We start from the raw sequence: 27,144 nt of genomic DNA on the forward strand, positions 1-27,144 counted from the left end.
TTCAGTTTGTGGTTTGAAAAACTTCGAGACATACAATTAATTTTCCCCCTCTCGTATTAATTAACTAGTGATGTATATGACTACATTTTCCTAGGAGTGTACATAAACACCATTCCCACCACCAAAAGACTGTGACCCATCCCTCCCACCCACTCCCACCCCCCACTGGGCCAGGAAGCTGCATGTCTACCCCTCACCACTGGGTTTTTACTTTGGAGTCCTACTTACAATTTGGTCAGGTACTGCTTTTAGTTTCCCTTTCAGATCTTCTTACTCAACTTCTGTTGATAAGTGGGATCATCCCATACTCATCTTTATCTTTCTGACTTAGCTCATTTAACATAATTCCTTTTCGCTCTGTCCAAGATAGGTCAGAGAAGGTGGGTTCATTGTTCTTGATAGCTGCATAGTATTCCATTGTGTATGTATACCACAGCTTTCTCAGCCACTCATCTGTTGTTGGGCACCTGGGTTGCTTCCAGGTTTTAGCTATTATGAACTGTGCTGGTATGAACATCGGAGTACACACCTCTTTTTGGTTGGGTGTTATGGAGTCCTTGGGGTATAACCCCAGGAGAGGAATTACTGGATCATATGGAAGGTGCATGTCTAGCCTTCTGAGAGTTTCCAGACTTCTCTACACAGAGGCTGTACCAATTTACATTCCCACCAGCAATGTAAAAGAGTTCCTCTGTCCCCACAACCTCTCCAGCATTTGTTGCTGCTCTCCTTTTTGATGTATGACATTCTTACAGGAGTGAAGTGGTATCTTTGTGTTGTCTTAATTTGCATTTCTCTGACAATCAGTGACCTGGAGCAGTTTTTCATATGTTTGTTAGCCGTTTGGATCTCCTCTGAGATCAATGTTTTGTTCATATCCTCTGCCCATTTTTGGATGGGGTCATTTGCTTTTTGGGTGCTAAATTTGCTGAGCTCTTTATATATTTTGGTGATTAGTTTCTTGTCTGATGTCTGGCATGTGAAGATCTTCTCCCATTCTGTGAGGGGTCTCTTTGTTTGTTTAGTAGTTTCTTTAGATGTTCAGAAGCTTTTCAATTTGATGTAGTCCCATTGGTTTGTTTCTGCTTTAGTCTTCCTTGCAATTGGGTTTGATTCATCAAAGATGTCCTTGAGGTGTAGGTGGGAAACTGTTTTACCAATGTTTTCCTTTAAGTATTTGATTGTTTCTGGTCTGACATCCAGGTCTATGATTCATTTGGAGTTGATTTTTGTTTCAACTCCAACTGGTAAGATAAAGTGGTTCAATTTCATTCTTCTGCATGTTACAACCCAGTTCTCCCAGCACCATTTATTGAAGAGAGCTTCCTTCTTCCATTTAATCCTTTGGGCTCCCTTATCAAAGATTAGATGTCCATAGGTTGGGGATTTATTTCTGGGCTTTCAATTCTTTTCCACTGGTCTGTGTGCCTATTTTTGTTCCACTACCATGCTCTTTTGATGATGATGGCTTTATAATATAGTTTAAGGTCTGGGAGTGTGATGCCTCCATTTCTGTTTCTTTTCCTCAATATCGTTTTGGCAATTATAGGAGTTTTCAGGTTCCAGATAGATGATTGTACTGTTTGTTCTATTCTCTTAAAGAAGCTTGGTGAAACTTTGATGGGTATTGCATTAAATTTGTCTATGGCTCTGGGGAGAATATTCATTTTGATGATATTTATGCTTCCAATCCATGAGCATGCGATATCTTTCCATTTCTTGGTATCAGTTTCTATTTCCTTGAGCAGTGATTCATACTTTTCAGTATAAAAGTCTTTCCCTTCTTTGGTCAACTTTATTCCTAGGTATTTGATTGATTTTGCTGAAACAGTAAATGGGAGTGATTTTTGGATGTCTTCTTCAGATTTAGTGTTTGCATAAAGAAATGCCACTGATTTTTGTACATTGATTTTGTAGCCTGACACCTTGCTATACTGCCTAATAACTTCCAGTAGTTTTATGCTGGATACTTTATGTTTTTCTATGTATACTATCATATCTTCTGCAAATAGTGAGAGCTTGACTTCTTCCCTTCCAATCTATATTCCTTTGATTTCTTTCTCTTTCCTGATTGTTATGGCAAGAACTTCCAATATTATGTTGAAGAGTAACGGTGACAGTGGACAGCCCTGTCTAGTCCCCGATCTGAGGGGGAATGCTTTCAGCTTCTGCCCATTGAGTATGATGTTGGCTGTAGGTTTGCTATATATAGACTCCACTATCTTGAGGAATTTTCCATCTATTCCCATTTTGTGTAGAGTTTTGAGCATGAATGTGTGTTCGATTTTGTCAAAGGTTTTCTCTGCATCAATTGTGATAATCATGGGTTTTGGGATTTCCTTTTATTGATGTGGTGAATGACATTGATTGACTTATGGATGTTGAACCAGCCTTGCATTCTTGGGATGAATCCCACTTGGTCGTGATGAACAAACTTTTTGATATGTTGCTGTATCCGGTTGGCCAAGATCTTATTTAATATTTTGGCATCCGTGTTCATAAGAGATATTGGTCTGTAGTTTTCCTTTTTTGTTCTGTCCCTATCAGCTTTTGGTATCAGGGTGATGTTGTTTCATAGAAGGTGGAAGGGAGTATTCCTGTTTCTTCAATCTTATAGAAAAGCTTAAGAAGTATGGCTACTACAGTTTTCAGTTTTCCTGAAAGTTTTGTAGAATTCGTTTATGAAGCCATCTGGTCCAGGACTTTTATTGTTGGGGAGATTCTTAATAACAGTTTCAATTTCTTTGTCTGTGATTGGTGCATTTAGATTTTGTAGTTCATCTTGGTTCTGTTTTGGAAGGGCATATGCTTCTAGGAATTGTTCCATTTCTTCCAGATTCTGTACCTTGGTGGCGTATAGTTCTATAGAAGTTTCGCAGGATTCTCTGGATTTCTGTGGTGTCAGTTGTGATATTTCCTCCATCTTTTACAATTATATTAATTTAAGTCTTCTCTCTTTTTTGTTTTGTGAGTCTGGCTAGTGGGTTGTCAATTGTTTAATCTTTCAAAGAACCTACATTTGGCTTCATTGATGTTTTGTATGGTTCTTTATTTTTATTGTTGTTTATTTCTGCTCTAACTTTAGTGATTTCTGTCCTTCTCGTTGCTTTAGGGTTCCTTTGTTCCTCTTCCTCTAAGTCCTTGAGGTGTGCAGTAAGGTCGTTCATTTGAGCTTCTTCTTGGTGTTTAATATGTGATTTTATGGCTATAAGTTTCCCTCTGAGTACTGCTTTAGCTGTGTCCCAAATATTTTGATGGGTTGTGTCTTCATTTTCATTTGTTTCCAGAAACATTTATATTTCATGCTTGAGTGACTCTCTGACCCAGTGGTTCTTAAGGAGTATGTTGTTTAGTGTCCAAATTCTGTGACTTTTAATAATTTTCTGTTTGTTGTTCAATGTTAGTTTTATTCCACTGTGGTCTGAGAAGATACTTGGGATGATTTCAATGCTCTTGAATTTATTGATGCTGTCTTTGTGGCCTAACATGTGGTCTATCCTTGAGTATGTGTTATGTGGATTTGAAAAGAATGTTTATTCCAGTTTTTTTTCGGTGAAGGACTCTGAAAATGTCCAAGAAGTCTAGTCTGTCAATCTCTTCATTTAATTCTCTTGTATCTTTGTTGGTTCTCTGCTTTGTTGATCTGTCTAAGTGTGAGAGTGGGGTATTGAAGTCTCCCACTATTACTGTATTACTATTGATGTATTTTTGAAATTCTTTTAGTAAGTGCTTGATGTATTTAGATGGTCCTTCATTGGGTGCATAGATGTTAATAATTGTTAAGTCTTCTTGGCTGATTGATCCTCTAATCATTGATCCTTTAATCCTCTAATCATAAGGTAATGTCCTTGGCTATCTTTTATTACTTTATTTAATTTAAAATCTATTGTGTCTGAGATGCGAATGGCTGTGCCTGCCCTTTTTTGTGGTCCATTAGCCTGTATGATAGTTTTCCATCCTTTCACTTTAAGTCTGTGTTTATCTTGTTGTGACAGATGGGATTCTTGCAAGCAGCATATGGTTGGGTTATGTTTTCTGATCCATCCTCCCACTCTGTGCCTTTTGATGGGTGAGTTTAAGCCATTGACATTTATTGATATTATGGATTTAATGTATTGTAGTGCCATTGTTCAAAAATTTTTTTTCTTAGCTCTGATATATTGCAAGTATTATAGTGATGTTCTTGTTTATAAGAGGTCTTTTAGAACCTCTTTCAGGGCCGGTTTGGTGATGGTTGCCTCCTTTAACTGTTGTTTGTCTAAGAAGGTTTTGATCCCTTCATCTAGTTTGAATGAAAGTCTATCAGGATATATTATCCTTGTTTGAAACCTTTTTTCATTCAGGGCTCGATAGATATCTTGCCATTCTCTTCTGGATTTTAGAGTTTGAATGTAGAAGTCTGCTCATAGTTACGGGTTTTCTCTTGTAAGTGCTCTCTTGTGTCTCTCTTGCGGCCTTTAGGATCCTTTCTTTATCCTTACTTCTTCTCACTGTGACTCTGATGTGTCTTGGTGTCTTCAGGTCTGGGTTGATTCTGTTTGGAACTCCCTGGGCCTCTTGAATCTTGATGTCCTTTCTGTTATTCAGGTCTGGGAAGTTTTCTTCTATTATTTCCTCCAGAATGTTTGCTTCCCCTTCCTCTCTTTCTTCCTCTGGCAGGCCAATTATGCGAATGTTACTTCTTTTGAGATCATCCCATATGTCTCTGTTGTTGTTTTCAGTGTCACTCAATCTCTTTTTGAGCTCTTTCACCTCTTTCTTGGTTTTCTCTAACTCATCCTCTGTCTGACTAATTCTGTTTTCTGCTCCTGTTAGTCTGCTGGGAAACTGTGCAGATGCATTCACATCTGCCATGTTTTCCCCTCAGGCTACTAGTTCCCGTGAGAGTTGGGACATTCTGGGAGTGCCTGTTTCGCCATGTTATGCCCTCAGGACATTGTCTATATCCCTGGGATATTAAGAGTGCTTTGGTTACTCCTCCCCCCTCCCATTCTCATGAGAGTTATCATCCTGTCCTGGAGTGCTATGGTTACTACTCCCCCTTCCCATTCTCGTTAAAGCTACTCCTATAAAAACACTTCATTTTCCGCACCTCACTCTCTTGCCAGTGCTTCACTCTGGTGTTCAGACGCAGGAAAGGTTACTACGTGAGGCGGCCATTTTCGCTACCTCCACGTGGCCCAACCTGCTTCTCTAGCACCCAACTCTGAGGTGCCAGCACAAATAAAGATTTGTGTTTCTTCTTCACTCCGGACCCCTCCTCTCTCTCTTCTCCGTGGTCTGTGCACAACAACATCGGGCTCAACATTAGTCTGCTTTCCCTTTGCTCAGCTTCTTTCTTCATTACAGCTATTTCAGCTATCAGTTCTCTAATTACCTCAAGATAATCAGTATTTTCCTTGGGGTCTCATCTGTTGTTTTTCTAATGCTGCCATTCTTTTCCTCTGATGTTGTTTTCATTTCTGTGATTAATAAGTTTATTATTGCTTGCATACTTTTCTTATCTATGGTTACTTCTGGCTGATTTGTAGTTTCTTCTGGGATCTTGTCTTCATTCATTGGAGTAGCAGTTTTATTTGTTTTTGATCTACCCATTTTTTTGATTTATGTGTTTCTTTTTTTTGCTTTGTTGTTCCTCAGTTGTTGTGTCTTGAGTACAAGCAACACTGTACTAAATACCTTTATGACAATTGCACTCACCAACCTCATGAATTACAGTAGCAACTGAAGAAAGTATTGAAGTAGTTTAATCGTTACCAGTTAGCCACACAATTTCTCCAGTGCGTGAAAGAATAATAACCAAGTCCCAGTGAATAATAAAGAGAAAAGAAAGAAGGGATAGCAAGAATAGACAGTTATGCAAATCTACTATCCACTGTATATTCTAGGGGTAACAAGAGGGGAAAAGGAAGTAGAGCAGAGATACACACATAGAGAGTCCACTCTGAGTCAGATTTCTTCCCCAAAATAATTCACAAATTCAGAAAGGCAAAGAAGGAAGGAAGAAGTGTATGACAAGGTAAAAAAAAGAAAACAAAAAAAAAGAAACAAGAGAGAGAAAAGAGAAGAAAAAGATCTGTAATTAAAGAGCAGTGAAAGGAAAGTTTTTTAATTATTTTTAATTTAATTTAATTTTTATTTTTTTAATTAGCTGGGAGGAGAAGGAAGGGGAGAGACTGTAGAGGAGGTAGTAGTAAGGAGACAAGTTCCTCCTACAATAGATAAGATGCCCACTACCCTAGCAATGAAAGATACCCTAAGAGTTAATTTTGATCAACCAAAAGGGGGGGGAGATATATGCCTTTATATAATATTAATAATAAAATAGAGCAGGCTAAAAAAAAAAAAAACCTATCCCAGATTACCTCAAACCTCGTGATCAGAGGCAGCTGATTGTTAAGAATGAGAAAAAAAAAAAACACCTCATGACTAGACAAGGATAGCTTAAATAGACAGTTATGCAAATCTACTATCCACTGTATATTCTAGGGGTAGCTAAAGGAGGAAGAGAAGTTGAGCAGAGATACTCACAGTGAGAGTCCACTCTGAGTCAGAATTCTTCCCCAAAATAATTCCCAAATGTGTATCAGTGATTCAGTGAAAGCACACTGTTTAGTGGTGTGGGGAATGGGGCCTTTGGCTTTGGAAGCTGTAGGATTAAGGAAGAAAGGATGACAATAATATTAAATAGAAAAAAAAGAGAGAGATAAAAAAGAAAAAGAACAGTAATAAAAGAGTGGTGAAAGGAAAGAGTTATTTATTTATTTATTTTTAATTATTTAATTAGCTATGCGGGGTGGGGTGGGGGGTGTTGGCTACTTAGAAAGAAAAAAGGCCAGAGGTTTCAGAAGAGAATAGACTTAGAAATGAATGATACTCCCTGGTGGTACAGGAATCTTGGTAAAGAAAGAAGCTCAGCAGGGGACTGAGCCCCACCCCAGAGGTTCCAGTATTGGGAGAAACATAGGCTATCTAGAGAAAGCTGGAGATTCCTGGTGTTGGGGTTTAAGAAGAAAATAGATAGTTATTGCTATAATTACATTGTTTGGCAATTGGCTTAACTTTGAAAAATGCCTTTGTTAGGATTTGCTGTATCATACAAGCCATCACTATATTTTATGTCCTTTGACATTATTTGCATATAGCTATGCCACTGGTTGCTTTTCTTCTACCTAAACTAAGCTTTTAAGAGAGTCAACAATCAAAGACTCCACCTATGTATTAAAAAGACTCAGTCTGTGCTTTAAAAAGTTGGAGACATTCAATCAGTTTTTCCCCTCTCATATTACTTAGTGATTCATATGACTAAAAATTAATAGGAGTGTACATAAACACCATTCCCACCACCAAAAGACTGTGTCCCATTCCTACCCCCTCACACTCTGTCCCATGAAGCTTAACATCCACCTTCAACCTACACCTGGGTTTTTACTTTGGTGCCCTAATAAGAGATTTAGTCAGATCCTGCTTTGAGTTTCTCTTTCTGTTCTTCTTTCTCAACTTCTGTTGATGAGTGGGATCATCCCATATTCATCTTTATCTTTCTGCTTTAGCTCACTTAACATAATTCCTTCTAGCTCCATCCAAGATGGGTCAGAGGAGTGGGTTCATTGTTCTTAATAGCTGCATATTATTCCATTGTGTATATATAGTACAGCTTTCTCAGCCACTTTTCTGTTGTTGGGCACCTGGGTTGCTCCAGGTTTTAGCTATTATGAATTGTGCTTCTATGAACATAGGTATACACATATCTTTCTGGTTGGGCATTATGGAATCCTTGGGGTATATCCCTAAGACAGGAATTACTGGGTCATGTGGAAGGTCCATGCCTAGCTTTTTGAGAGGTCTCCAGACCACTCTCCAGAGAGGCTGAACCAATTTACATTCCCACCAGCAGTGCAGAAGAGTTCTTTTTCCTCATAGCCCCTCCAGTATTTGTTGCTGCTGTCCTTTTTGATGTATGCCATTCTCATAGGAGTGATGTGGTATCTCAGTATTGTCTTTATTTGCATTTCTCTGACAATTGATGACATGGAGGAATTTTTCATGTGTTTCTTAGCCTTTTGCATATACTCTGTAGTGCATACATTGTTTATATCCTCTGCCCAGTTTTGGATGGGATCATGTGTTTTGTGTTGCTAAATTTGTCTCTTGTCTGACATATGGCATGTGAAGATCTTCTCCCATTCTGTGAGGAGTTTCTTTGAGTGATAGTTTCTTTGGCTGTGCAGAAGCTTTTCAATTTGATGTAGCCCCATTGGTTTGTTTCTGCTTTAGTATTCCTTGCAATTGGGTTTGTTTCATCAAATATGTCCTTGAGGTTTAAGTGGGAAAGTGTTCCACCAATGTTTTCTTCTAAGTATTTGATAGTTTCTGGTCTAACATCCAGGTTAACCATTTGGAGTTGAATTTTGTTTTTGGTGAGATAAGATGTTTCAGATTCATTCTTCTGCATGTTTCAACCCAGTTTTCCCAGCACCATTTATTGAAGAGAGCCTTCTTCCTCCATTTAACATTTTTGGCCCCATTATTTAAGATTAGATGTCCATCAGTGTGGGGGTTTAGTTCTGGGCTTTCAATTCTGTTCCAGTGGTCTGTGTGCCTATTTTTCTTCCTATACCAGGATGTTTTGATGATGATGGCCTTATAATATAGTTTGAGATCTGGGAGTGTGGTGACTCCATTTCTGTTTCTTTTCTTCAAGATGTTTTTGGCAATTCTAAGTGTTTTTTGGTTCCAGTTAAATGATTGCAGATTTTGTTCTATTCTCTTAAAGAAGCTTGGTGGAACTTTGATGGTTACTGCATTAAATTTTTATATGGTTCTGGGGAGAATATTCATTTTGATGATATTTATTCTTCCAATCCATGAGCATGGGATGTCTTTCCATTTCTTAGTATCAGTTTCTATTTCCTTGAATAGTGACTCATAGTTTTCAGAAGAAAAGTCTTTTGCATCTTTGGTTGGCTTTATTCCTAGGTATCTGATTGATTTTGCTGCAACAGTGAATGGGAGTGATTTCTGGGTGTCTTCTTCAGATTTAGCGTTTGTATAAAGAAATGCCACTGATGGGAGTTGGGCGGTAGCTCAGTGGGTTAAGCGCAGGTGGCACAAAGCACAAGAAATATTGGGCTGGTTTCACGGGTGGTAGAGAGAGATGACCAGGGGACTCATGGCTAAGCTGGAATGCAGTATCTCTTTATTGACAAGTGGGGATGTGGTTCAACAATCTAATCTCTTATAATCACAACACAATTCTGTCCTGCATCTCTCCTGAGGCAGAAGAGTCAGGAACAAGGAAGTACGTAGGATAGGGGGAGGGGAGAAGGGAAAAGTGTGAACCAGTGAGGATTAAACCAATGTCTTGGAGGCATGGGGGTTGCTTAGTTAACAGTGGTTATGTAAATAGAATACATCGTAAGTAATACAAGCGAACCTAATGTGATCATCAAAACATGTCTTATAAGCAGTATTTAGAAGCATACCAACAATTTCCCCATTCTTTTTAAGTAAAGGCCATAGTATCAGGAGTGTGGGGTGAACAGAAAGCTGTATCGTACAGGCATTTTTAAAAGAACTTGCACAAGACATGGAGGAACAAGTAAGAGAACAGCAAGAACCAGTGTGATGCCAAGGGGAGGTCTGAGGGGGGCGTTTCGCCTCAAAGGGCAAGGCCTATCAGGCTAAAGGATGTTTCCTGCCTCTGTGGGCACCTCTTGCCTCTGGGTGTGCTTCATGCCTCAATGGGCATTTCCTACCTCTGTGGGCAGGACCTAGCAAGGAGGGAGGGGTGTCGCCTATAGAGTCCCCAAGGCTGCTGGCTGCAAAGTCCATGGACTGCTGTGGTCAGTCTTTGAGTAATCAGCAGCGTGAAGGGAAGGAAGCTGCTGTAAAATTTTGTTAAGTGTCCAAAGGGTAAACCAGCAAGTCCAATAGAAATGTCAGTCCAAAGTAGGCGACTAGGGGGAGAATGGCAGGGGATGAAATGCTGCTTGTCTGTCTCAATGGGGAAGGTCAGCCACTGGAATTCCACTTTTCTGTAGAGAGTGAGCTTTGGAGTCTGTGGATATGTTTCTTTAGATGTGCCAGGTCATATAATTGTTTTGGGGGCTGCATTGTCCAGTGGTGGCCTCTTGTCCAGCTTTACCTCCAGGAAGTGCAGGGGTGCGATCACTGCATGGATGTCTGTGTATTTTAGCTCCTCTACCATCAGAGCTGAGCTGGGGATCTTGGCCATGGGGCCCAGTCCTGGCAGGGAGCCCATGGTCACTGAGGGGTCCGGGATCTGCCCAGGCATCATAGCAGGAGGGCAGGCAGGCCAGCTATGTAGAAGGTGCAGGCCGAGGCACCCCAGAGTGGGGGCCGGGATGGGCCGCAGCCCTGTTCACCATGCCTGCTGCCCTGCTCCCAGAGACTGAGCAGCGTGGAGGGAGCCCGCACCCAGCACCCCGTGTCCTGCAGCACCAAGCAGGCTCTGGTGGCAGGCGGCGGGCAGAAACCATAGTGTGGCCCAGAGCAAAATGTTCCAGAGACAGAGAAATTGTGTTATGAAGAAAGGGTAGAGGCTTTTGGAAACCTCTTCATAAGTAGAAAGGCATGCCATAGTGGCTTTACTTATCTGGTCTCCTTTGGTCTGCTGCATGTGTGTGGAGCCGAGATTCCTGTCCCTGTTCAGGTGCCATTTTGCCTATTCTAGCTTCATGGGTGGGAGGGAGAGACAACCAGGGACTCATGGCTGAGCTGGGAAGCAGTACCTCTTTATTGATGAGCGGGATGCAGTTCAACAATCTAATCTCTTATAATCACAACACAATTCTGTCCTGCATCTCTCCTGAGGCGGAAGAGTCAAGAACAAGGAAGTACATAGGATGAGGGTGGGGAGAAGGGAAAGGCATGAACCAGTGAGGATTAAACCAATGTCCCGGGGCAGGGGGGGTGCTTAGTTAACAGTGGTTATGTAAATAGAATACATTGTAAGTAATACAAGTGAACCTAATGTGATGATCAAAACAGAAGGTCTTATAAGCAGGATTTAGAAGCATACCAACAAAGAAATGCCACTGAATTTTGTACATTGATTTTGTAGTCTTACACATTGCTATATTGCCTAATAACTTCCAGTAGTTTTCTACTGGAGTCTTTAGGTTTTTCTATGTAACTATCATATCATCTGAAAATAGTGTCTTTTTAGGTTTTTCTACCTACTTTCTGCACCTATTAAATCACTGTATGCTATTATACATTTTTATTTTAATGTATATGTTTTCCCTTAACTTATGGATACATGTACACATGTGCTTTATCTCATGGGCTCTCATCTATATCTATCTAGGTTCTATCATTTTTAAAGGAAGTGTGCCACCTGAAATGGAACTAAGCATCCCTTTGTCCACAATCATTGGTAATCTCCATCAGGAACATCATAAACCCTCTTGTAGGTAACTATAAGTCACTGCCCTCCATGTAGAACAACAGTGGTAGAAATTATCCTACTCTCTGGAAGGAGGCTGGGTCAACACATTCTGCCACTTGAGGAAGACTAGTCTTGAAATGAATGCATGCCAGAATGTTCCGATTCATGGCCATGAAAAATGAACTCGAACTGACAAGGATGTAGAGTTTACATGGGCTCCTGTGTTGAATATGAATAGCCACGGGCCTAGGTCATATCAATGGGGTATACATTTCATGGTATATGTACACTTTTTCCATATTTGGGAACTTCTCTTTGCCATGATCCAGCTTTCTAGATCTATTCTCAACTTGGACACCATCTTCCCAAAAAATGCTCTTAGCTTACTTGCACAGTAGCTGTTAGACTCATGCAAAAATTACTAAAGTCATGGGTCCCATTGGAATGTAACTAAAATAGAATTCCTAGCTTCTTCCAACCTGAAGACCACAAATTTCATCTGCTATACTCTTACATTTAGATTCATTATTATTAAACAATTTGCTATTTTTATATCTCTATGCTTTTCATCTACCAGGTTGCAGATGCTATCATGATGCCAATCTGACTTCCCTGAGCAGACAACCTCAGAAATGTGTCCTGGAAACCCACCTTTCCAAAGTCCTGCCCTACTAGGGAGATATAGAAATGGGCTGGATATATGAATTGACCTGTAAACTCTCATGCCCAGTAGAGAAGAAATTACAGAAGCCAGACCTTCCAACTTCTGCTCCCTATCAAGATCTTTGGTCAATACTCCCAGAGTGATAAAGAATAGGGAATCTTCCAATGGAGAGGAGTGAATATGAAACTCTGGTGGTGGGAATTGTACCCCTCTTATCTCACAATCTTTGTAATCATTATTTTTTGTTTATTTAATTTTTTAAATTGTATTAGTGAATTAATATTTACAAAATTCTATGTGAACTGGTATAATTTCATACTATTCCCACCACCAGGAATCTGGATTCCGAAACTCCCCATTGAAAGCCCCACATTTCTCATCAGGTTGTAGACATGAGCCAACCATTATCTCTACAACTGTCTGCATTTGTACATAATTGCCCCCTTTTTATTCCAGGTACAGTCTTCTCTGCCTCTCCAAGCCACTCAGTGACACCATTACTACATCCAAATGTCCCTCCCTTTTTCCTCTTCTCTCTCTGGGTGCTGATGGAGCTAGAGTTCAGAGCCCTCTTCCCCTATTCCCGTTATCACATCTCCCTTACTGGGAGTATGGATAAAGATAGTTTTTAGGGTGAAGAAGGCAGAAGTTCTGTCTTCTGTAACTGCTTCTCCACTGGAACTAGGCATTGACAAATTTATCAGTAGCCCCAGCCTGTTTCTATCTTTCCCTAGTGGGCTAGAGCTCTGGAGAGGTGAGTTTAAAGGACAAACTGGTGAAGTTGTCTACCTAGTGAAGTCAGGATGGAATCATGGTAGCATCTGTAACTTGGCGTCTGGAAGGTGGCAGGTCATAAAGTGAGACAGAATGGTTAATAACAGGAACAAAACAGTAGGAACAGAGCAGATAACATTAGGGATCTTAGAGCTCCAGTGGCGCAATCGGTTAGCACACGGCACTTATACAACATTAGGGATCTTAGGGTGAAAAAAGCTAGGAAGTCCATCTCAGGCATGTTTCTAGGGGCCCACAACTATGGTAGTTTTGCTTGAGTTTAAGAGCCAACATGATGTTGGATAAAAATAATGTCTGGGAAAATGGTGTCTGAGTAGAGAAAAGAGCTAGAAAGTTGGATTATGTAGTATCTCCAATTCTTGAAAAAATTCTGTGGATATAGTTAGCTATTTACCTCCATACAGCTGACCCAGGGCCCACATGTATATTTATAGCTTGCACTAGAACTTGTGTAACTGCTGAGTCCCTATTGACCTGAGCTCATAGCTCATGGTCAGAGTTGGGAACATTGTAGGCTGCACTCATTTCAGGACTAGTCTTCCTTGAGTGATAGGAAAGGATACTCCAACTTCCCTTTATAAACTGGGGCAATCTCTATCATCACTGATTTATGGTGAGGGCATGGTCCTAGGAAGACCCACAAGAGGGCTTATAATGATGTTCCTCATGGAAGTGACCAGTCGTGATGCAGAGAGGGATCATTTAGAGGCCTAAGCCCAACTAATTTGTGTGAGAATTTAAGGGTTCACTGACTAGAGCCCTAGATGATGAGGTGTTGTGATATTAACCAAAAGGGTTATTATTAAGTAAGTCAGTTTCTCTTATTGAACATTTGTAGTCCTCTATTTATCTGATTAACTTAGACTTTCTTCCAGTTATTCAAACTTTGAGTGTCATATGTTCAACCCAACCTGAATTAGTTCTTATGCATCTGTCTTCTTTGGGCTTTTCTGCTAGATTTCCAAACTAATTTGGTCTAAGTCTAATTGATCAGAGAATTTATGATGCCTTCTTTAGGCACTTCAACTAGGATTACAAGTTTATTAGGTGTAAGAATAATAACCAAAGACTTTTGAGTACTGTTACTTTGAAGTATATAATTTCCCTTTGCTTATGGATACATGTACACCTGTAGCAGTACTGTAAACCCTAGTCTATATCTAGTATCTGTAACTTTATTAAATGATGTGTCATGTAATGTGAATGTAGGTAGTCTTGTTTGTTAGGAAAGATCTTACCAGGTTTGAAGAGTTGCAATACTGCATCTTAAGCTTGGTATCTCTATTGTTACATTCTGAATACACAGTAAGAATTCAGTAGTGCCATAATGTAGGATGGCAGCACCAGTAGCTATTTGGTTGAAGTCAGCTGAGGTAGCATGGCTATAAGGAATTATAGAGAAGAAATACCAAGAAGTATGGGCATACTCCTAGAGCTTCCAAGACTAGCAGAAATGAGGATGTTATAGACAATGTAAGGGGTTTCTTGTAGTCTTAGAAAAAAATTTGGAATATCAATAATTATCATAACCAGGTTAGTTGATGGTTTGTTTTCTATGATAACCCATTGGTGAGTATCTATAGTAATATACTTGATCTCACTATGCTGTGCCTTTTTAGTGGTATCTAAACATCTTTGTATTTCAGATAATGACAGGGCCAAATGGCCTTGATCTGTCTGGCCTAAAGTTGTAGTTGACTTAGATTTTTAAAAAATATTTATTTATTTATTCCTTTTTGTTGCCCTTGATGCTTTATTAAAGTAGTTATTATTGTTGTTATTGATGTCATTGTTGTTGGATAAGAGAGAAATGGAGAGAGGAGGGGAAGACAGAGAAGGAGAGAGAAAAATAAACACCGGCAGACCTGCTTAATCACCTGTGAAGTGACTCCCCTGAAGATGGGGAGCCAGGGACACTAACCGGGATCTTTACACTGGTCCATGTGCTCTGCAGCATGTGCGCTTAACCCGCTGTGCTTCCGCCTGACTCCCGACTTGGATTTTTAAAAAAAAATTTGGGGGGGTAATTAATGTTTCACAGGAGTGAAGTAGTATCTTTATTTATTTATTTATTTACTATCTTTATTAACATTATTTGCATTTCTCTGACAATCAATGACTTGGAGCATTTTTTTCATTTCTAGGCCTTTTGGATCTCTTCTGTGGTGAATATTTTGTCCATGTCCTCCACCCATTTTGGAGGGTACTTGTTTTCTTGTTGTTGAGAATGGCAAGCTGTTTATATATTTTGGTTATTAGCCTCTTGTCTGATGTATGCGATGTAAAGATCTTCTCCCATTCAGTGAGGGATCTCTTGGTCTGGGTAGTGGTTTCTGTTGCTGTGAAGAAGCTTTTTAATTTGATGTAGTCCCATAGGTTTATACTTGCCTTAGTCCTCTTTGTAATTAGATTCATTTCAATGAAGATGTCTTTAAAATTTATGCGGAAAAGAGTTCGGCCAATATTTTCCTCTAGTATTTGACAGTTTTTGGTCTAACATCCAAGTCCTTGACCCACTTGGAATTTGCTTTTGTATTTGGTGAAATATAGTGGTTCAGTTTCATTCTTCTGCATGTTTCAACCCATTTTCTCCAATACCGTTTGTTGAAGAGATTATGCTTCAACATTTAATAGTCTTTACACCTTTGTCAAAGTTTAGATGTCCATAGGTGTGGGGGCTCTCAATTATATTCTACTGGTCAGTGTGTCTATTCATGTTCCAGTACCAAGCAGTTTTGATTACCATGGCCCTATAATACAATTTGAGATCTGGGAGTCTGAAGCCTCCAGGTCTGTTCTTTCTTCTCAAGATTCTTTTGGAAATTCTAGGTCTTTTCTGGATACAGATAAACATTTGTAGCATTTTTTCTATTCTCTTAAAAACTGTGGTTGGGATATTGATAGTGATAGCATTAAATTTGTAGATGGATGTCAGTAGTATATGCATTTCGATGCTGTTAATTCTTCCAACCCATGAAAACGGAGTATCTTTCCACTTCTTTGTGTTTTTTTCAATTTCCTTGATTAGTGACTCATAATTTTCAGTATGCAAGTTTTTCACACCTTTGATTAGGTTTACTGCTAGATATTTTATTTTTTTGTTGCCATAGCAAAATGAATTGACTTCTATATTTCAACTTCTCCTTAGTGTTTGCATAGGGGAATGCCACTGACTTTTGAATGTTAATTTTGTAGCCTGACACCTTATTGTATTGCCTGATGATTTTCAAAAGTTCCTTCCTAGATTCCTTAGGTTTTTCTATGTATACTATCATATCATCTGCAAATACGGAGAGTTTAAATTTTTCTCTTACAATCTGTATCCCTTTAATTCCTTGATCCTGCCTGACTGCTATGGCAAGAAATTTTAACACTATGTTGAATAATAACGGTGATAGTGGGCAGCACTGTCTAACACCTGATTTGAGGGGAAATGCTTCCGCTTTTTCACCATTGAGTATGATGTTGACTGTGGGTGTGCTATATACAGCCTGCACTATCTTCAGGAATTATCCATCTATTCCCATTTTTTGTAGTATTTTGATCATAAATGGATGTTGTATTTTGTCAAAGGCTTTCTCTGCATCTATTTATATGACCATGTGGTTTTGAGTCTTGCTTTTGTTGTTGTGGATCACGTTTATTCATTTATTTTTATTAAATAAACCCTGCATGACTGGGATAAACCCTACGTGGTCATTATGAACAATTTTTTAGTAGACTGCTGTATCCAGTTGGCTAGAATTTTGTTCAATATTTTAGCATTTATGTTCATAAGAGATATTGGAATGTAGTTTTCTTTTTTGGTTGTGTGCCTGTCTTGGTATCAAAGTGAAGTTGGCTTCATAGAAGCTGGAAGGGCGTATTCTAGTGTCTTCAATCTTCTGGAAAACTTTTAAAAGTAGAAGTATTAGTTCTTCTTTGAAGGTTTTGTAGAATTCATTTGTAAAACCATCTGGTCCATTACTTTTATTTCTGGGAAGGTTTTTTTGATAACTATTTCAATTTTATTAGCTGTGATGGGCCTGTTCATGTTATCTTTTTACTTAATTTTGGAAATTTGTAGGTATCTAGGAAATTGTCCATTTCTTCCAGGTTGTCTAGCTTGGTGGCATATAGTTGTTCATAGAAGTCTTGCATGATATGTTGAATTTCTGCAGTTTCTATTGTGATAGCTTCTCTTTCATTTATGATCTGATTTATTTGAGTATTCTCCCTTTTTTGTTTTGTGAGTCTGGCTAAATGTTTGTCAATTTTGTTCACTCTTTCGTAGAACCAACATTTACTTTCATTGATATTTTCATTGGTTTTCTTATTTTCAATGTTATTGATTTATGCCCTAACTTTAGTTATTTCTGTCCTTCTGGTTGCTTTAGGGTTCCTTTGATCTTCTTCTAGGTCTTTAAGATTTGCAATTAGGCTGTTTATTTGTGCTTTTTCTTGTTTCCTAATGTGTGTTTGTATGGCTATGAACTTCCCTCTCAGTACTTCCTTAGCTGTGTCCCAAATAATTTGATAGCTTGTGTCTTAATTTTCATTGAACTCTCAAAACATCGTGATTTCTTCATTTCCTCTCTAACCCAGTAGTTGTTAAGTGTGTACTTTGAGCTTCCAAATTTTGGGACTATTACTAATCTTTTGTTGATTGGTAAGAGTTAGTTTCATTCCACTGTGGTCTCAAAATCAGCTTGGGATGATTGCAATGCTCTTGAATTTGCTGATGCTGTCTTTGTGGCCTAACATATGGTTTATCCTTTAGAATGACCCATGTGGACTTGAGAAAAATGTGTATTCCAGTTTCTTGGGGTGAATGACACAGAAAATGTCCAATAATTCTAGCTTATCTATCTTTTTATTTAGCTCCCTCATGTCTTTATTGATTTTCTGCCTGGATGATCTGTCAAGTTGAGAGAGTGGAGTGCTGAAATCCCGTACTATGACTGTGTTGCTGTTAATATATTGCTGCAGCTCTTTCAGCAGATGTTTGATGTATTTTGATGGCTTCTCATTGGGTGCATAGATGTTAATAATTGTTAAGTCCTCATGATCCACTGAGCATTAAGTAGTGTCCATCCCTATCTTTCTTAATTTTACGGATATTAAAGTCTGTCATCTCATATATGAGAATAAATGTTTCTGCTCTTTTTTGTGGGCCATTGGCTTGTATGATGTTTTGCATCCTTTCACTTTCAGTCTGTATTTGTCTTGTTGAGTTGGGTGGGTTTCCCGTAGACAGCATATTGTTGCACTGTGTTTTCTGATCCATCTTCTTACTCTATGCCTTTTAATAGTTGAATTCAGGCCATTGACATTTATTGATATCAAAGATTGAAGACGTTTTAATGCCATTCTTGTAGATTTTAAGAATATTCTGATGGACTATTTATGGTGATCTGACTGTTTATAGGACAACTTTCAGAACTACTTTCAGAGCAGGCTTGTTAATAGTTGATTCTTTCAACTATTGCTTGTCTGAGAAGATTTTTATAGCTCCATCTAGTCTGAATGACAGTTTAGCAGGTTACACTAATCTAGGTTGAAATCCTTTCTCATTAAGCATTTGATAAATATCTTGCCATTCTCTTCCAGCCTGTAGTGTTTGTATGGAGATGTCTGCTGCTAATCTTATGGGTTGTTATCTGTAGGTGACTGTCTGGTTTTCTCTTGCAGCCTTCAGGATACTTTTCTTATCCATATTCCTTTTTTTATGAGGAAACATAAAGAGAATTTTGTTTGCATATTTTTTTCTATTTATTTATTTATTTAAAAAAAGAGACATTAACATGACTGTAGGATAGATGGGGTACAACTTCACACAGTTTCCACCACCAGATCTCTGTATTCCATCCCCTCCACTAAAAGCTTTCCCATTCTTTATCCCTCTGGGAGTATGGAACCAAGGTCATTATGGGTTACAGAAGGTGGAAGGTTTGACTTCTGTAATTGCTTCCCCATTGAACTTGGACATTTAATGGTCGGTCCATACTCCCAGTATGCCTCTCTCTTTCCCTAGTAGGGTGGGTATCTGGGGAAGTGGTGCTCCAGGATACACATTGGTGGGGCCATCTGTCCAAGGAAGTCTGGTCGGCATCATGCTGGCATCTGGAATCTGGTGGCTGAAAAGATAGTTAACATACAAAGTCAGATTGCTGAAAAATTATGGACCTAAAGGCTGGAATAGTGCAGATGAAGTGTTGGGGGGCACTCACTGTAGACTATTGTGTACTTTGCTTTCAGGTATATATTTTGCCCTAGTTTATGGATATGTGTGAACATATGCTCTATCTCAGGGGACCTGAAGTATATCTAGGTTTTGGGACTTTGTTAGGACGTGAACCACCTGGGATGGAATTAGAGAACACTATGAAAGGAAAGGTCTCACCCGAGTGATGAAGCAGAAGGGTTGTCATTCCACACCTGCAGTCTTTGGATACAGTCTGAAGTGAAGCATGCTGAGGTGGCACTCATTTCGTTGATTAGGTTGATTGGCGGATGCAATATTATTTGATATGGATTAGGAGAAGCATGTAGGAATGTGCGCCCCACCCTAAGGTTCCAGGACTGAGGGAAATATAGGCTCTATAGTGGAAATGTGAGGTTCCTGCTGTCTTAGTGTTCAAGAAGACAATGAATAGTTATTGTTATCATCACATTATTTGGTAATTGGGTTAACTTTGAAAAGTCCCTTTGTTAGGATTTCCTGTACAATACCCAACTTTTTTTTTTTTAAATTTTTTATTTAAGAAAGGATTAGTGAACAAAAGCATAAGGTAGGAGGGGTACAACTCCACACAATTCCCACCACCCAATCCCCATAACCCACCCTCTCCCATGATAGCCTTCCCATTCTCTAGCCCTCTGGGAGCATGGACCCAGGGTCGTTGAGGGTTGCAGAAGGTAGAGGGTCTGGCTTCTGTAATTGCTTCCCCGCTGAACATGGGCTTTGACTGGTCGGTCCATACTCCCAGTCTGCCTCTCTCTTTCCCTAGTAAGGTGTGTCTCTGGGGAAGCTGAGCTCCAGGACACATTGGTGGGGTCTTCAATCCAGGGAAGCCTAGCCAGCATCCTGGTGGCATCTGGAACCTGGTGGTTGAAAAGAGAGTTAACATACAAAGCCAAACAATTTGTTGAGCAATCATGGATCCCAAGTTTGGAATAGTGGAGAGGAAGTGTTAGGGAGGTACTCACTGCAAACTCTAGTGTAATCCTGCTTTCAGGTATATATTTTGCAGTAGTTTATGGATACGTGTGCACATACGCTCTCTCTCACAGAAACTGTTGTATGTCTAGGTTATGGGACTTTGTTAGAAAGTGAACTACCTGAGATGAAATTAGAGTGTACTATAAAAGGAAAGGTCTCACCCGAGTAATGAAGCTGAAGGGTTGTCATTCCACACGTGAAGTCTCTGGATACACTCTGAGGTGAAGCATGTTGAGATGGCAATCGTTGCTTTGGTTAGGTTGTGATCGGCGGATGCAATATTATTTGGTATGGATTGGGAGATGCATACGGGAAAGTGAGCTCTATCCAAGGGTGCCAGGACTGGGGGAAGTAGGGGCTCTATAGTGAAGATGTGAGGTTCCTGCTGTCTTAGGGTTCAAAAAGACAATCAATAGTTAATATTATCATCACATTATTTGTTAATTGGGTTAACTATGAAAAGTCCCTTTGTTATGGTTTGCTGTACAGTACCCAGTATCTTGTATATAGCTGTGCTATTGGAAGCTTCTAATCTACTTGGTCTAGGCTTTTGAGAGAGTCCGCATATCAAATACGTAGCCTATCTATTAAAAAGATTCAGTTTGTCTTTTGAGAACCTTTGAGACATACAATTGATTTCCCCCTCTCATATTAATTAACTACTGATTTATATGTCTACATTTTGATAGGAGTGTACATAAACACCATTCCCATCACCAAAGGACCGTGACCCATCCCTCCCGCCCATTCCCACCCCCCACTGGCCCAGGAAGCTGCATGTCTACCCCTCACCACTGGGTTTTTACTTTGGTGCCCTACTTACAATTTGATCAGGTCCTGCTTTTAGTTTCCCTTTCAGATCTTCTAAGTCAGCTTCTGTTGATGAGTGGGATCATCCCATACTCATCTTTAACTTTCTGACTTAGTTCACTTAACATAATTCCTTCTAGCTCTGTCCAAGATGGGTCAGAGAAGGTGGGTTCATTGTTCTTGATAGCTGCATAGTATTCCATTGTGTATATATATCACAGCTTTCTTGTATATAGCTGTGCCACCAGTTGCTTCTGTTCTCCCTGGACTAGGCTTTTGAGAGAGCCTACATATAAAAGACTCTGCCTATGTATTAAAAAGACTCAATCTGTGCTTTAAAAAGTTCGTGACATACAGTCTATTTTTCTCCTCTCATATTAATTAAATAGTGATTTATATGACTACAATTTAATAGAAGTGTACATAAACACCATTCTTACCACAAAAGGATTGCGGCCCTTCTCACCGACCAACCCCTGCCCCCCACCACCCTGATAACCCTAATGTCCACCCTCCCCCTCACCACACAGGGTTTTTACTTTGGTGCCCTACTCTAGATTTAGTCAGATCCTGCTTTTTAGTTTCCTTTTCTGTTCTTCTTTCTCAACTTCTATTGATGAGTGGGATCATCCCATACTCATCTTCATCTTTCTGGCTTAGCTCACTTAACATAATTCCTTCTAGCTCCATCCAAGATGGGTCAGAGAAGGTGGGTTTATTGTTCTTAATAGCTGCATAGTCTTCCATTGTGTGTATATATACCACAGCTTTCTCAGCCACTCATCTGTTGTTGGGCACCTGGGTTGCTTCCAGGTTTTAGCTATTATGAATTGTGCTGCTGTGAACATAGGTGTAAAAATATCTTTTTGGTTGGGCTTTATGGAATCCTTGGGGTATATCTCCAGGTGAGGAATTACTGGGTCATATGGAAGGTCCATGTCTAGCCTTGTGAAAGTTCTCCAGAATACTCTCCACAGAGACTGGACCAATTTACATTCCCACCAGCAGTGCAAAAGGGTTCTTCTGTCCCCACAGCCTCTCCAGCATTTGTTGCCTCTGTCCTTTTTGATGTATGCCATTCTCACAGGAGTGAGGTGGTATCTCATTGTTGTCTTTATTTGCATTTCTCTGACAACCAGTGACCTGGAGAAATTTTTCATATGTTTATTAGCCTTTTGGATCTCTTCTGAGGTGAATGTTTTGTTCATATCCTCTGCCCATTTTTGGATGGGCTTATTTGCTTTTTTGTTGCTAAGTTTGCTGAGCTCTTTGTGTATTTTGGTTATTAGTCTCTTGTCTGATGTATGGCATGTGAAGATCTCCCATTCTGTGAGGGGTCTTTTTGAGTGATAATTTCCTTGGCTGTGCAGAAGCTTTTCAATTTGATTCCATTCTAAATAGGATATGTCTTGCTGTCTTTAAGTCTAGGTTAATTCTGTTTGGGACCCTCTGGACTTCTTGAACCTTTATGTCTTTGATGTTGTCTAGACTAGCTAAACTCTCAGGTATAAATTATGTCCTGAAGGATGCTTTTTTTCCCCTCCCTCTTTTTATTCCTCTGGTAAGCCTATAATGTGTATGTTTCTTCTTTTGAAGTCATCTCATATGTTTCTGTTGTTGTTTTCATAATCTCTTAATCTCTTTTTGAGAACTCTTACTTATTTTTTATTAATCTCTAATTTGTCCTCGATTTTGCTAATTCTGTCTTCAACTTCATTTATTCTATTCTCTCTCCCCTCTACTGTTTTCTGGAGTCATCTATTTTGTTACCCTGTTCTGATACTGTTTTAGCTTGTTCATCTAGTTATGTTCTTAACTCAGCTATTTCAGCTTTCATCTCTCTAATAACCTTAAGATAATGAGTGTTTTATTCCAGAGGCTCATTTGTTGTTTCTGCATTTGTGATGAAAATTCTTCCAAACTCTTTATTCACTCCTGTGACTATTTCCTTAACTAGTGTTTGGATGTTGGCCTCATTATTTTGTGCTTCAACCTCTGGGGGGATTTAAGTTGGTCTCTTGTCCTGGTTCATTTCTTCAATATTTCTTCTTGTTGGTTTAACCATTTTAAATAGTATTTATGAGGTCCCTCTCTCAGTACTTTTCAAATTACTGATCACTCTTGACTGGATTGACTTGTGTCTGAGTATGCTAATTAAAGGGTTCACAGCTGTGGAATTTGACAGTTGTTTCAATAGTATTTTAATCCCTGAGTTGGAGCTCAGTGGCTTAAAAGCTTTGTTCTTTTTCTTCCCTGTGGAGGATATGGGAAGAAATGTATGTAGGCTATGGGAGCCTAACGGCTTTTAAACTATAAGTAGGTTTCTTAGTTTAATAAATGACTCCTGACCAAGAGATAAAGCAGAGTGGGGCAGAGATAATCCAGTGGTTATGCAAAGAGACTTTCACAGCCCTACCACTAGGCCACTGAGGTATAGATTTTCTCCTGAGTTTCCTGATTAGTTCTCTCCCCCCTGGTATTAGTACAGGGCCTCCCTGCAGCTGCTCCAGATTCTGATGCCAGTAGCCATGGAGACTCACAATTGCATTTGGTGAGTCTCAGTGGAGTCCTCTCTTCCCTTCAGCAGTCCCCATGTTGGTGAAACCAACTGGATGTGGTGTCTTAACCAGTAAACTGCCAGACTGTTACCAGCCACTTAATCTCTCCCTAGGCTCCTCTCTGTCCATGAACCACATGTGTTTGCACTCACCGGTGATTTGGTGGGTTCCTGAAGTCGTTCTAGTTCTGTCCTGTTGCAGTCCCAGGTGGTCACTTTTTGTGTTCCTAATTGACCCGGGAATGGAGAGGAGAGAAACACAGCTCCTGATGCTCTATAGCCCTGCCTCTGGAAGTCGGTAGGCTATCTTTTTAGTGTTGCGCAACTGTTACCACATTTTACATGTCTTTACCTGCTGCCTTATTATTAAATTAATCTTTTAAAACTTCATTCCAAATAATGTGGGCTAGGTGGTAGCAAAGTGGGTTAAGTTTATGTGGTGTGAACCCACCTGTGTAAGGACTTGGATTCAAGCCCTGGCTTGCCACTTGCAGGGGGGGTCGCTTCACAAGTGGTGAAGCAGGTTTGCAGGTGTCCACCTTTCTCTCCCCCTCTCTGTCTTCCTCTTCTCTCTCAATTTCTCTCTGTCCTATCCAACAACAACAACAATGGAAACAACAACCATACACAGCAAGAGCAACAAAAGGGAAAAAATAGCCTCCAGGAGTGTTAGATTCATAGTGCAGGCAATGAACCCCAGCAATAACCCTGGAGGCAAATATATATATATCACATAATTTTATAAGTTTGTTTAAAGTTTTGAAAATGTTTTACCCATTTTTGTCACCATGCTGCTTTCTTTTCATATGTTAAAAAATGTACCCTTTAATTTATTTTTGTTTTAAAGAACTTCCTGTTTGTGTTTTTAAATGTTATCTGGCCAAACAATTCTCTTTAATTTTTCTTCTTTTGAGAATATACTGATTTATTCTGGGACTTTTTCTCCTGCTGGATAAATAGTTCTAGATTTAGTGTTCTTTTCTTCAGTGCTTGAAAAAAAATTGTGCCAGTAACTTCTTGCCTTGATGATTAATCCAATTGCTATTAATATTGTTTTTATAACTCATAAATAATTTTCAGAAGTCTGACTCTCTCTCCACACACACTACACACACGCGCATGTGCACACACACACACACACACACACACACACACACACACACATATCTCATACTCAGTATCTCCTTTTCTCAGAAAAAGGCAGCCCATATCAGTGAAGGTGAAGCAATAATAATAAATTCACAGGGAACCCAGAAGTTGGCCCATAAATCCAACTGACAGTTATGCAAAACAAATTCAGGAAAAGAGAAGCAGCCATTTGAACAAATGAAACTTGAACAAATAGATATCTACAGGAATAAATAAGTAAAAAATAAAACTGACTGAGGATAGGTCTTGGTGCACCTGCTTGGGCACACATATTACAATGTATAAGAACCCGGGTTCAAACTCTCCAGTCCCCACTTGTGGGGAAAAGCTTTGTGAGTGGTGAAACAGTGCCATAGATGTTTCTCTCTGTCACTCTCCTTACTTCCCTCTTCCCTTTTGATTTATGGCTGTGTCTATCCAATAAGTAAAGATTTCTTTAATTTTAAAAATAATCTAAACACATACATGCACACACATCCTATTATATCTTTGAGATTAACTTGGCTTCTTAAAACCACTTGTTTGGGAACATTTCAACCATTCTTTCTTTCTTTTTAATTCATTATTATCTTTATTTATAGAGATAACCATAAGTCCAGAGGGGAGGGAAGTGGGGGGGGGAGAAAGAGAAAGAGAAAGAGAGAGAACTGCAACACTGCTTTACCACTCTCAAAGTTTTCCTTCTGCAGGGAGGAACTGGGGACACAAACCCAGATCCTTGCATATTGTAACATGTGCAGTCAACCTGGTGCACCACCACCCAGTTCCTCAGTCATTCTTTCTATGTTTTTTTTTTTTCAGTCTCCACAATTTTCTCATTTTTTCTAGAAATCTTATGACACAGAACTAGCTTGTATGGTTATTTAATGCATTGCATCTCTGCTCAGTACTGACATTATATATTCTTCCTGTTTTCTTCATGACATTGAACTTATCCATTAGATTATAAAATTTCCTCTCTTGTACTCTCTAGTTTTACACTTTCTAATTTTTTCTAATGTTCATTGATTTAAAATATTTATTTGATAGAGACACAGATAATTGAGAAATAAGGGAAAGATAGAGAGGAAGATAGAAAAAGAGACACATGAAGGCCTGCTTCACTTCTTGTGGGGACCCCTTACTTACAGGTGGGAACCGGGGGCTTGAGCTCAGGTCCTTTTGCACAGTAACATGCCTGCTCAATCAGGTACACCACCACCTGGCCACCTAAATTTAACTTAAATTATTTTTAATATATTTTTACTTATTTATTATTGTATAGGCATGGAAAGACATTGTGAAGGAAGGGGGAAGTAGAGGGGGAAAGAGACAGAGAGATGCCTTCAACCCTGCTCCACCATTTTTGAAGCCTTAGCCCTGCAGGTGGGGGGCAGGGGCTTGAACTTGGGGTCTTGCATAACTGATTTCTTTACTAAGACTTTTTGAACATTTTAAGACATATTGTATTTGCTTATTTATTTATTTACTTTATAGAGACAAAGAGAAATGTTTCCAATATTTGGGAGCAACTCTCTTCCCAGATCTAGCTTTCTGTTCCTTTTTCCAGCTATGATATCATCTCCCCAGACAAAAACTTGGATTTACCTGCATATCCGATTTCAGGCTCAGAGGAAAAAAAAAAACTAGTATATACACAGGCTCTTTCAAATATAACTAAAATATGCCTACTAACTATTGGAGATCACCCAACTCTTCATATGCACTACTACAGCCCTTGAGTTCATGATTAGTCAACAACTTGTTTGGATTTATATGTTGACTCTCTTTTTAGCCACCAGGTTCCATATGCTAGCATGATGCCAACCACACTTCCCTGAATAGACAACCCCACCAATATGTCCTGGAGCTCCAATTCCCCAGAACCCTACCCCACTAGGGAAAGAGAGAGGCAGACTGGGAGTATGGATCAACCTGTCAATGCCTGTCAATGTTCAGTGGGGAATCAATTACAGGAGGAAGACCTTCCATCTTCTGCATCCTACAATGATCTTGGATCCATACTCCCATAGGGTTAAAGAATAGCAAAGCTATCAAGGGAGGAGATGAAATATGGAGCTCTGGTGGTGGGAGTTGCACCCCTCTTATCCTATAGTTTTACCAGTGTTTATGTTTTATAAATAATTTTTTTAAAAAAAGAGACAGTTCTTGCACTGGCAGGTGGTGAGATGTGAGAGGTAAAGTGGAGTCTTTTCAGAAGGCAATGCAACCACAGGGGGAATAGTTAGCATTGTTGCTGAGGACTGAGGTTTCAAGAATAGACTCATGGTGGCAGGTTCTAGTTTGCATGGCATGGATAGGATTTTCAATTCTACTGTGTGCCTACATTTTTTTCACAGATAGGCACAATGTACTGATGATTAAATTATTCACTTAAGCAATTCCAGTAGAGTGAAAGATGAATTGAGTGAGATATTGGAGATGACATACATGAATTGAATATACAGAAGTTACCATGCTGATCTCTTTAAGATGTCCTATCTGCCTGAGATTCTGTGACTATATGCTTTCGATCTGAAGTGGCATAAGATGAAATGGGTGATTCACACTTTGGG

This window comes from Erinaceus europaeus, chromosome 20, assembly GCF_950295315.1.
Source record: "Erinaceus europaeus chromosome 20, mEriEur2.1, whole genome shotgun sequence".
In the NCBI taxonomy this organism is placed as follows: Eukaryota; Metazoa; Chordata; class Mammalia; order Eulipotyphla; family Erinaceidae; genus Erinaceus; species Erinaceus europaeus.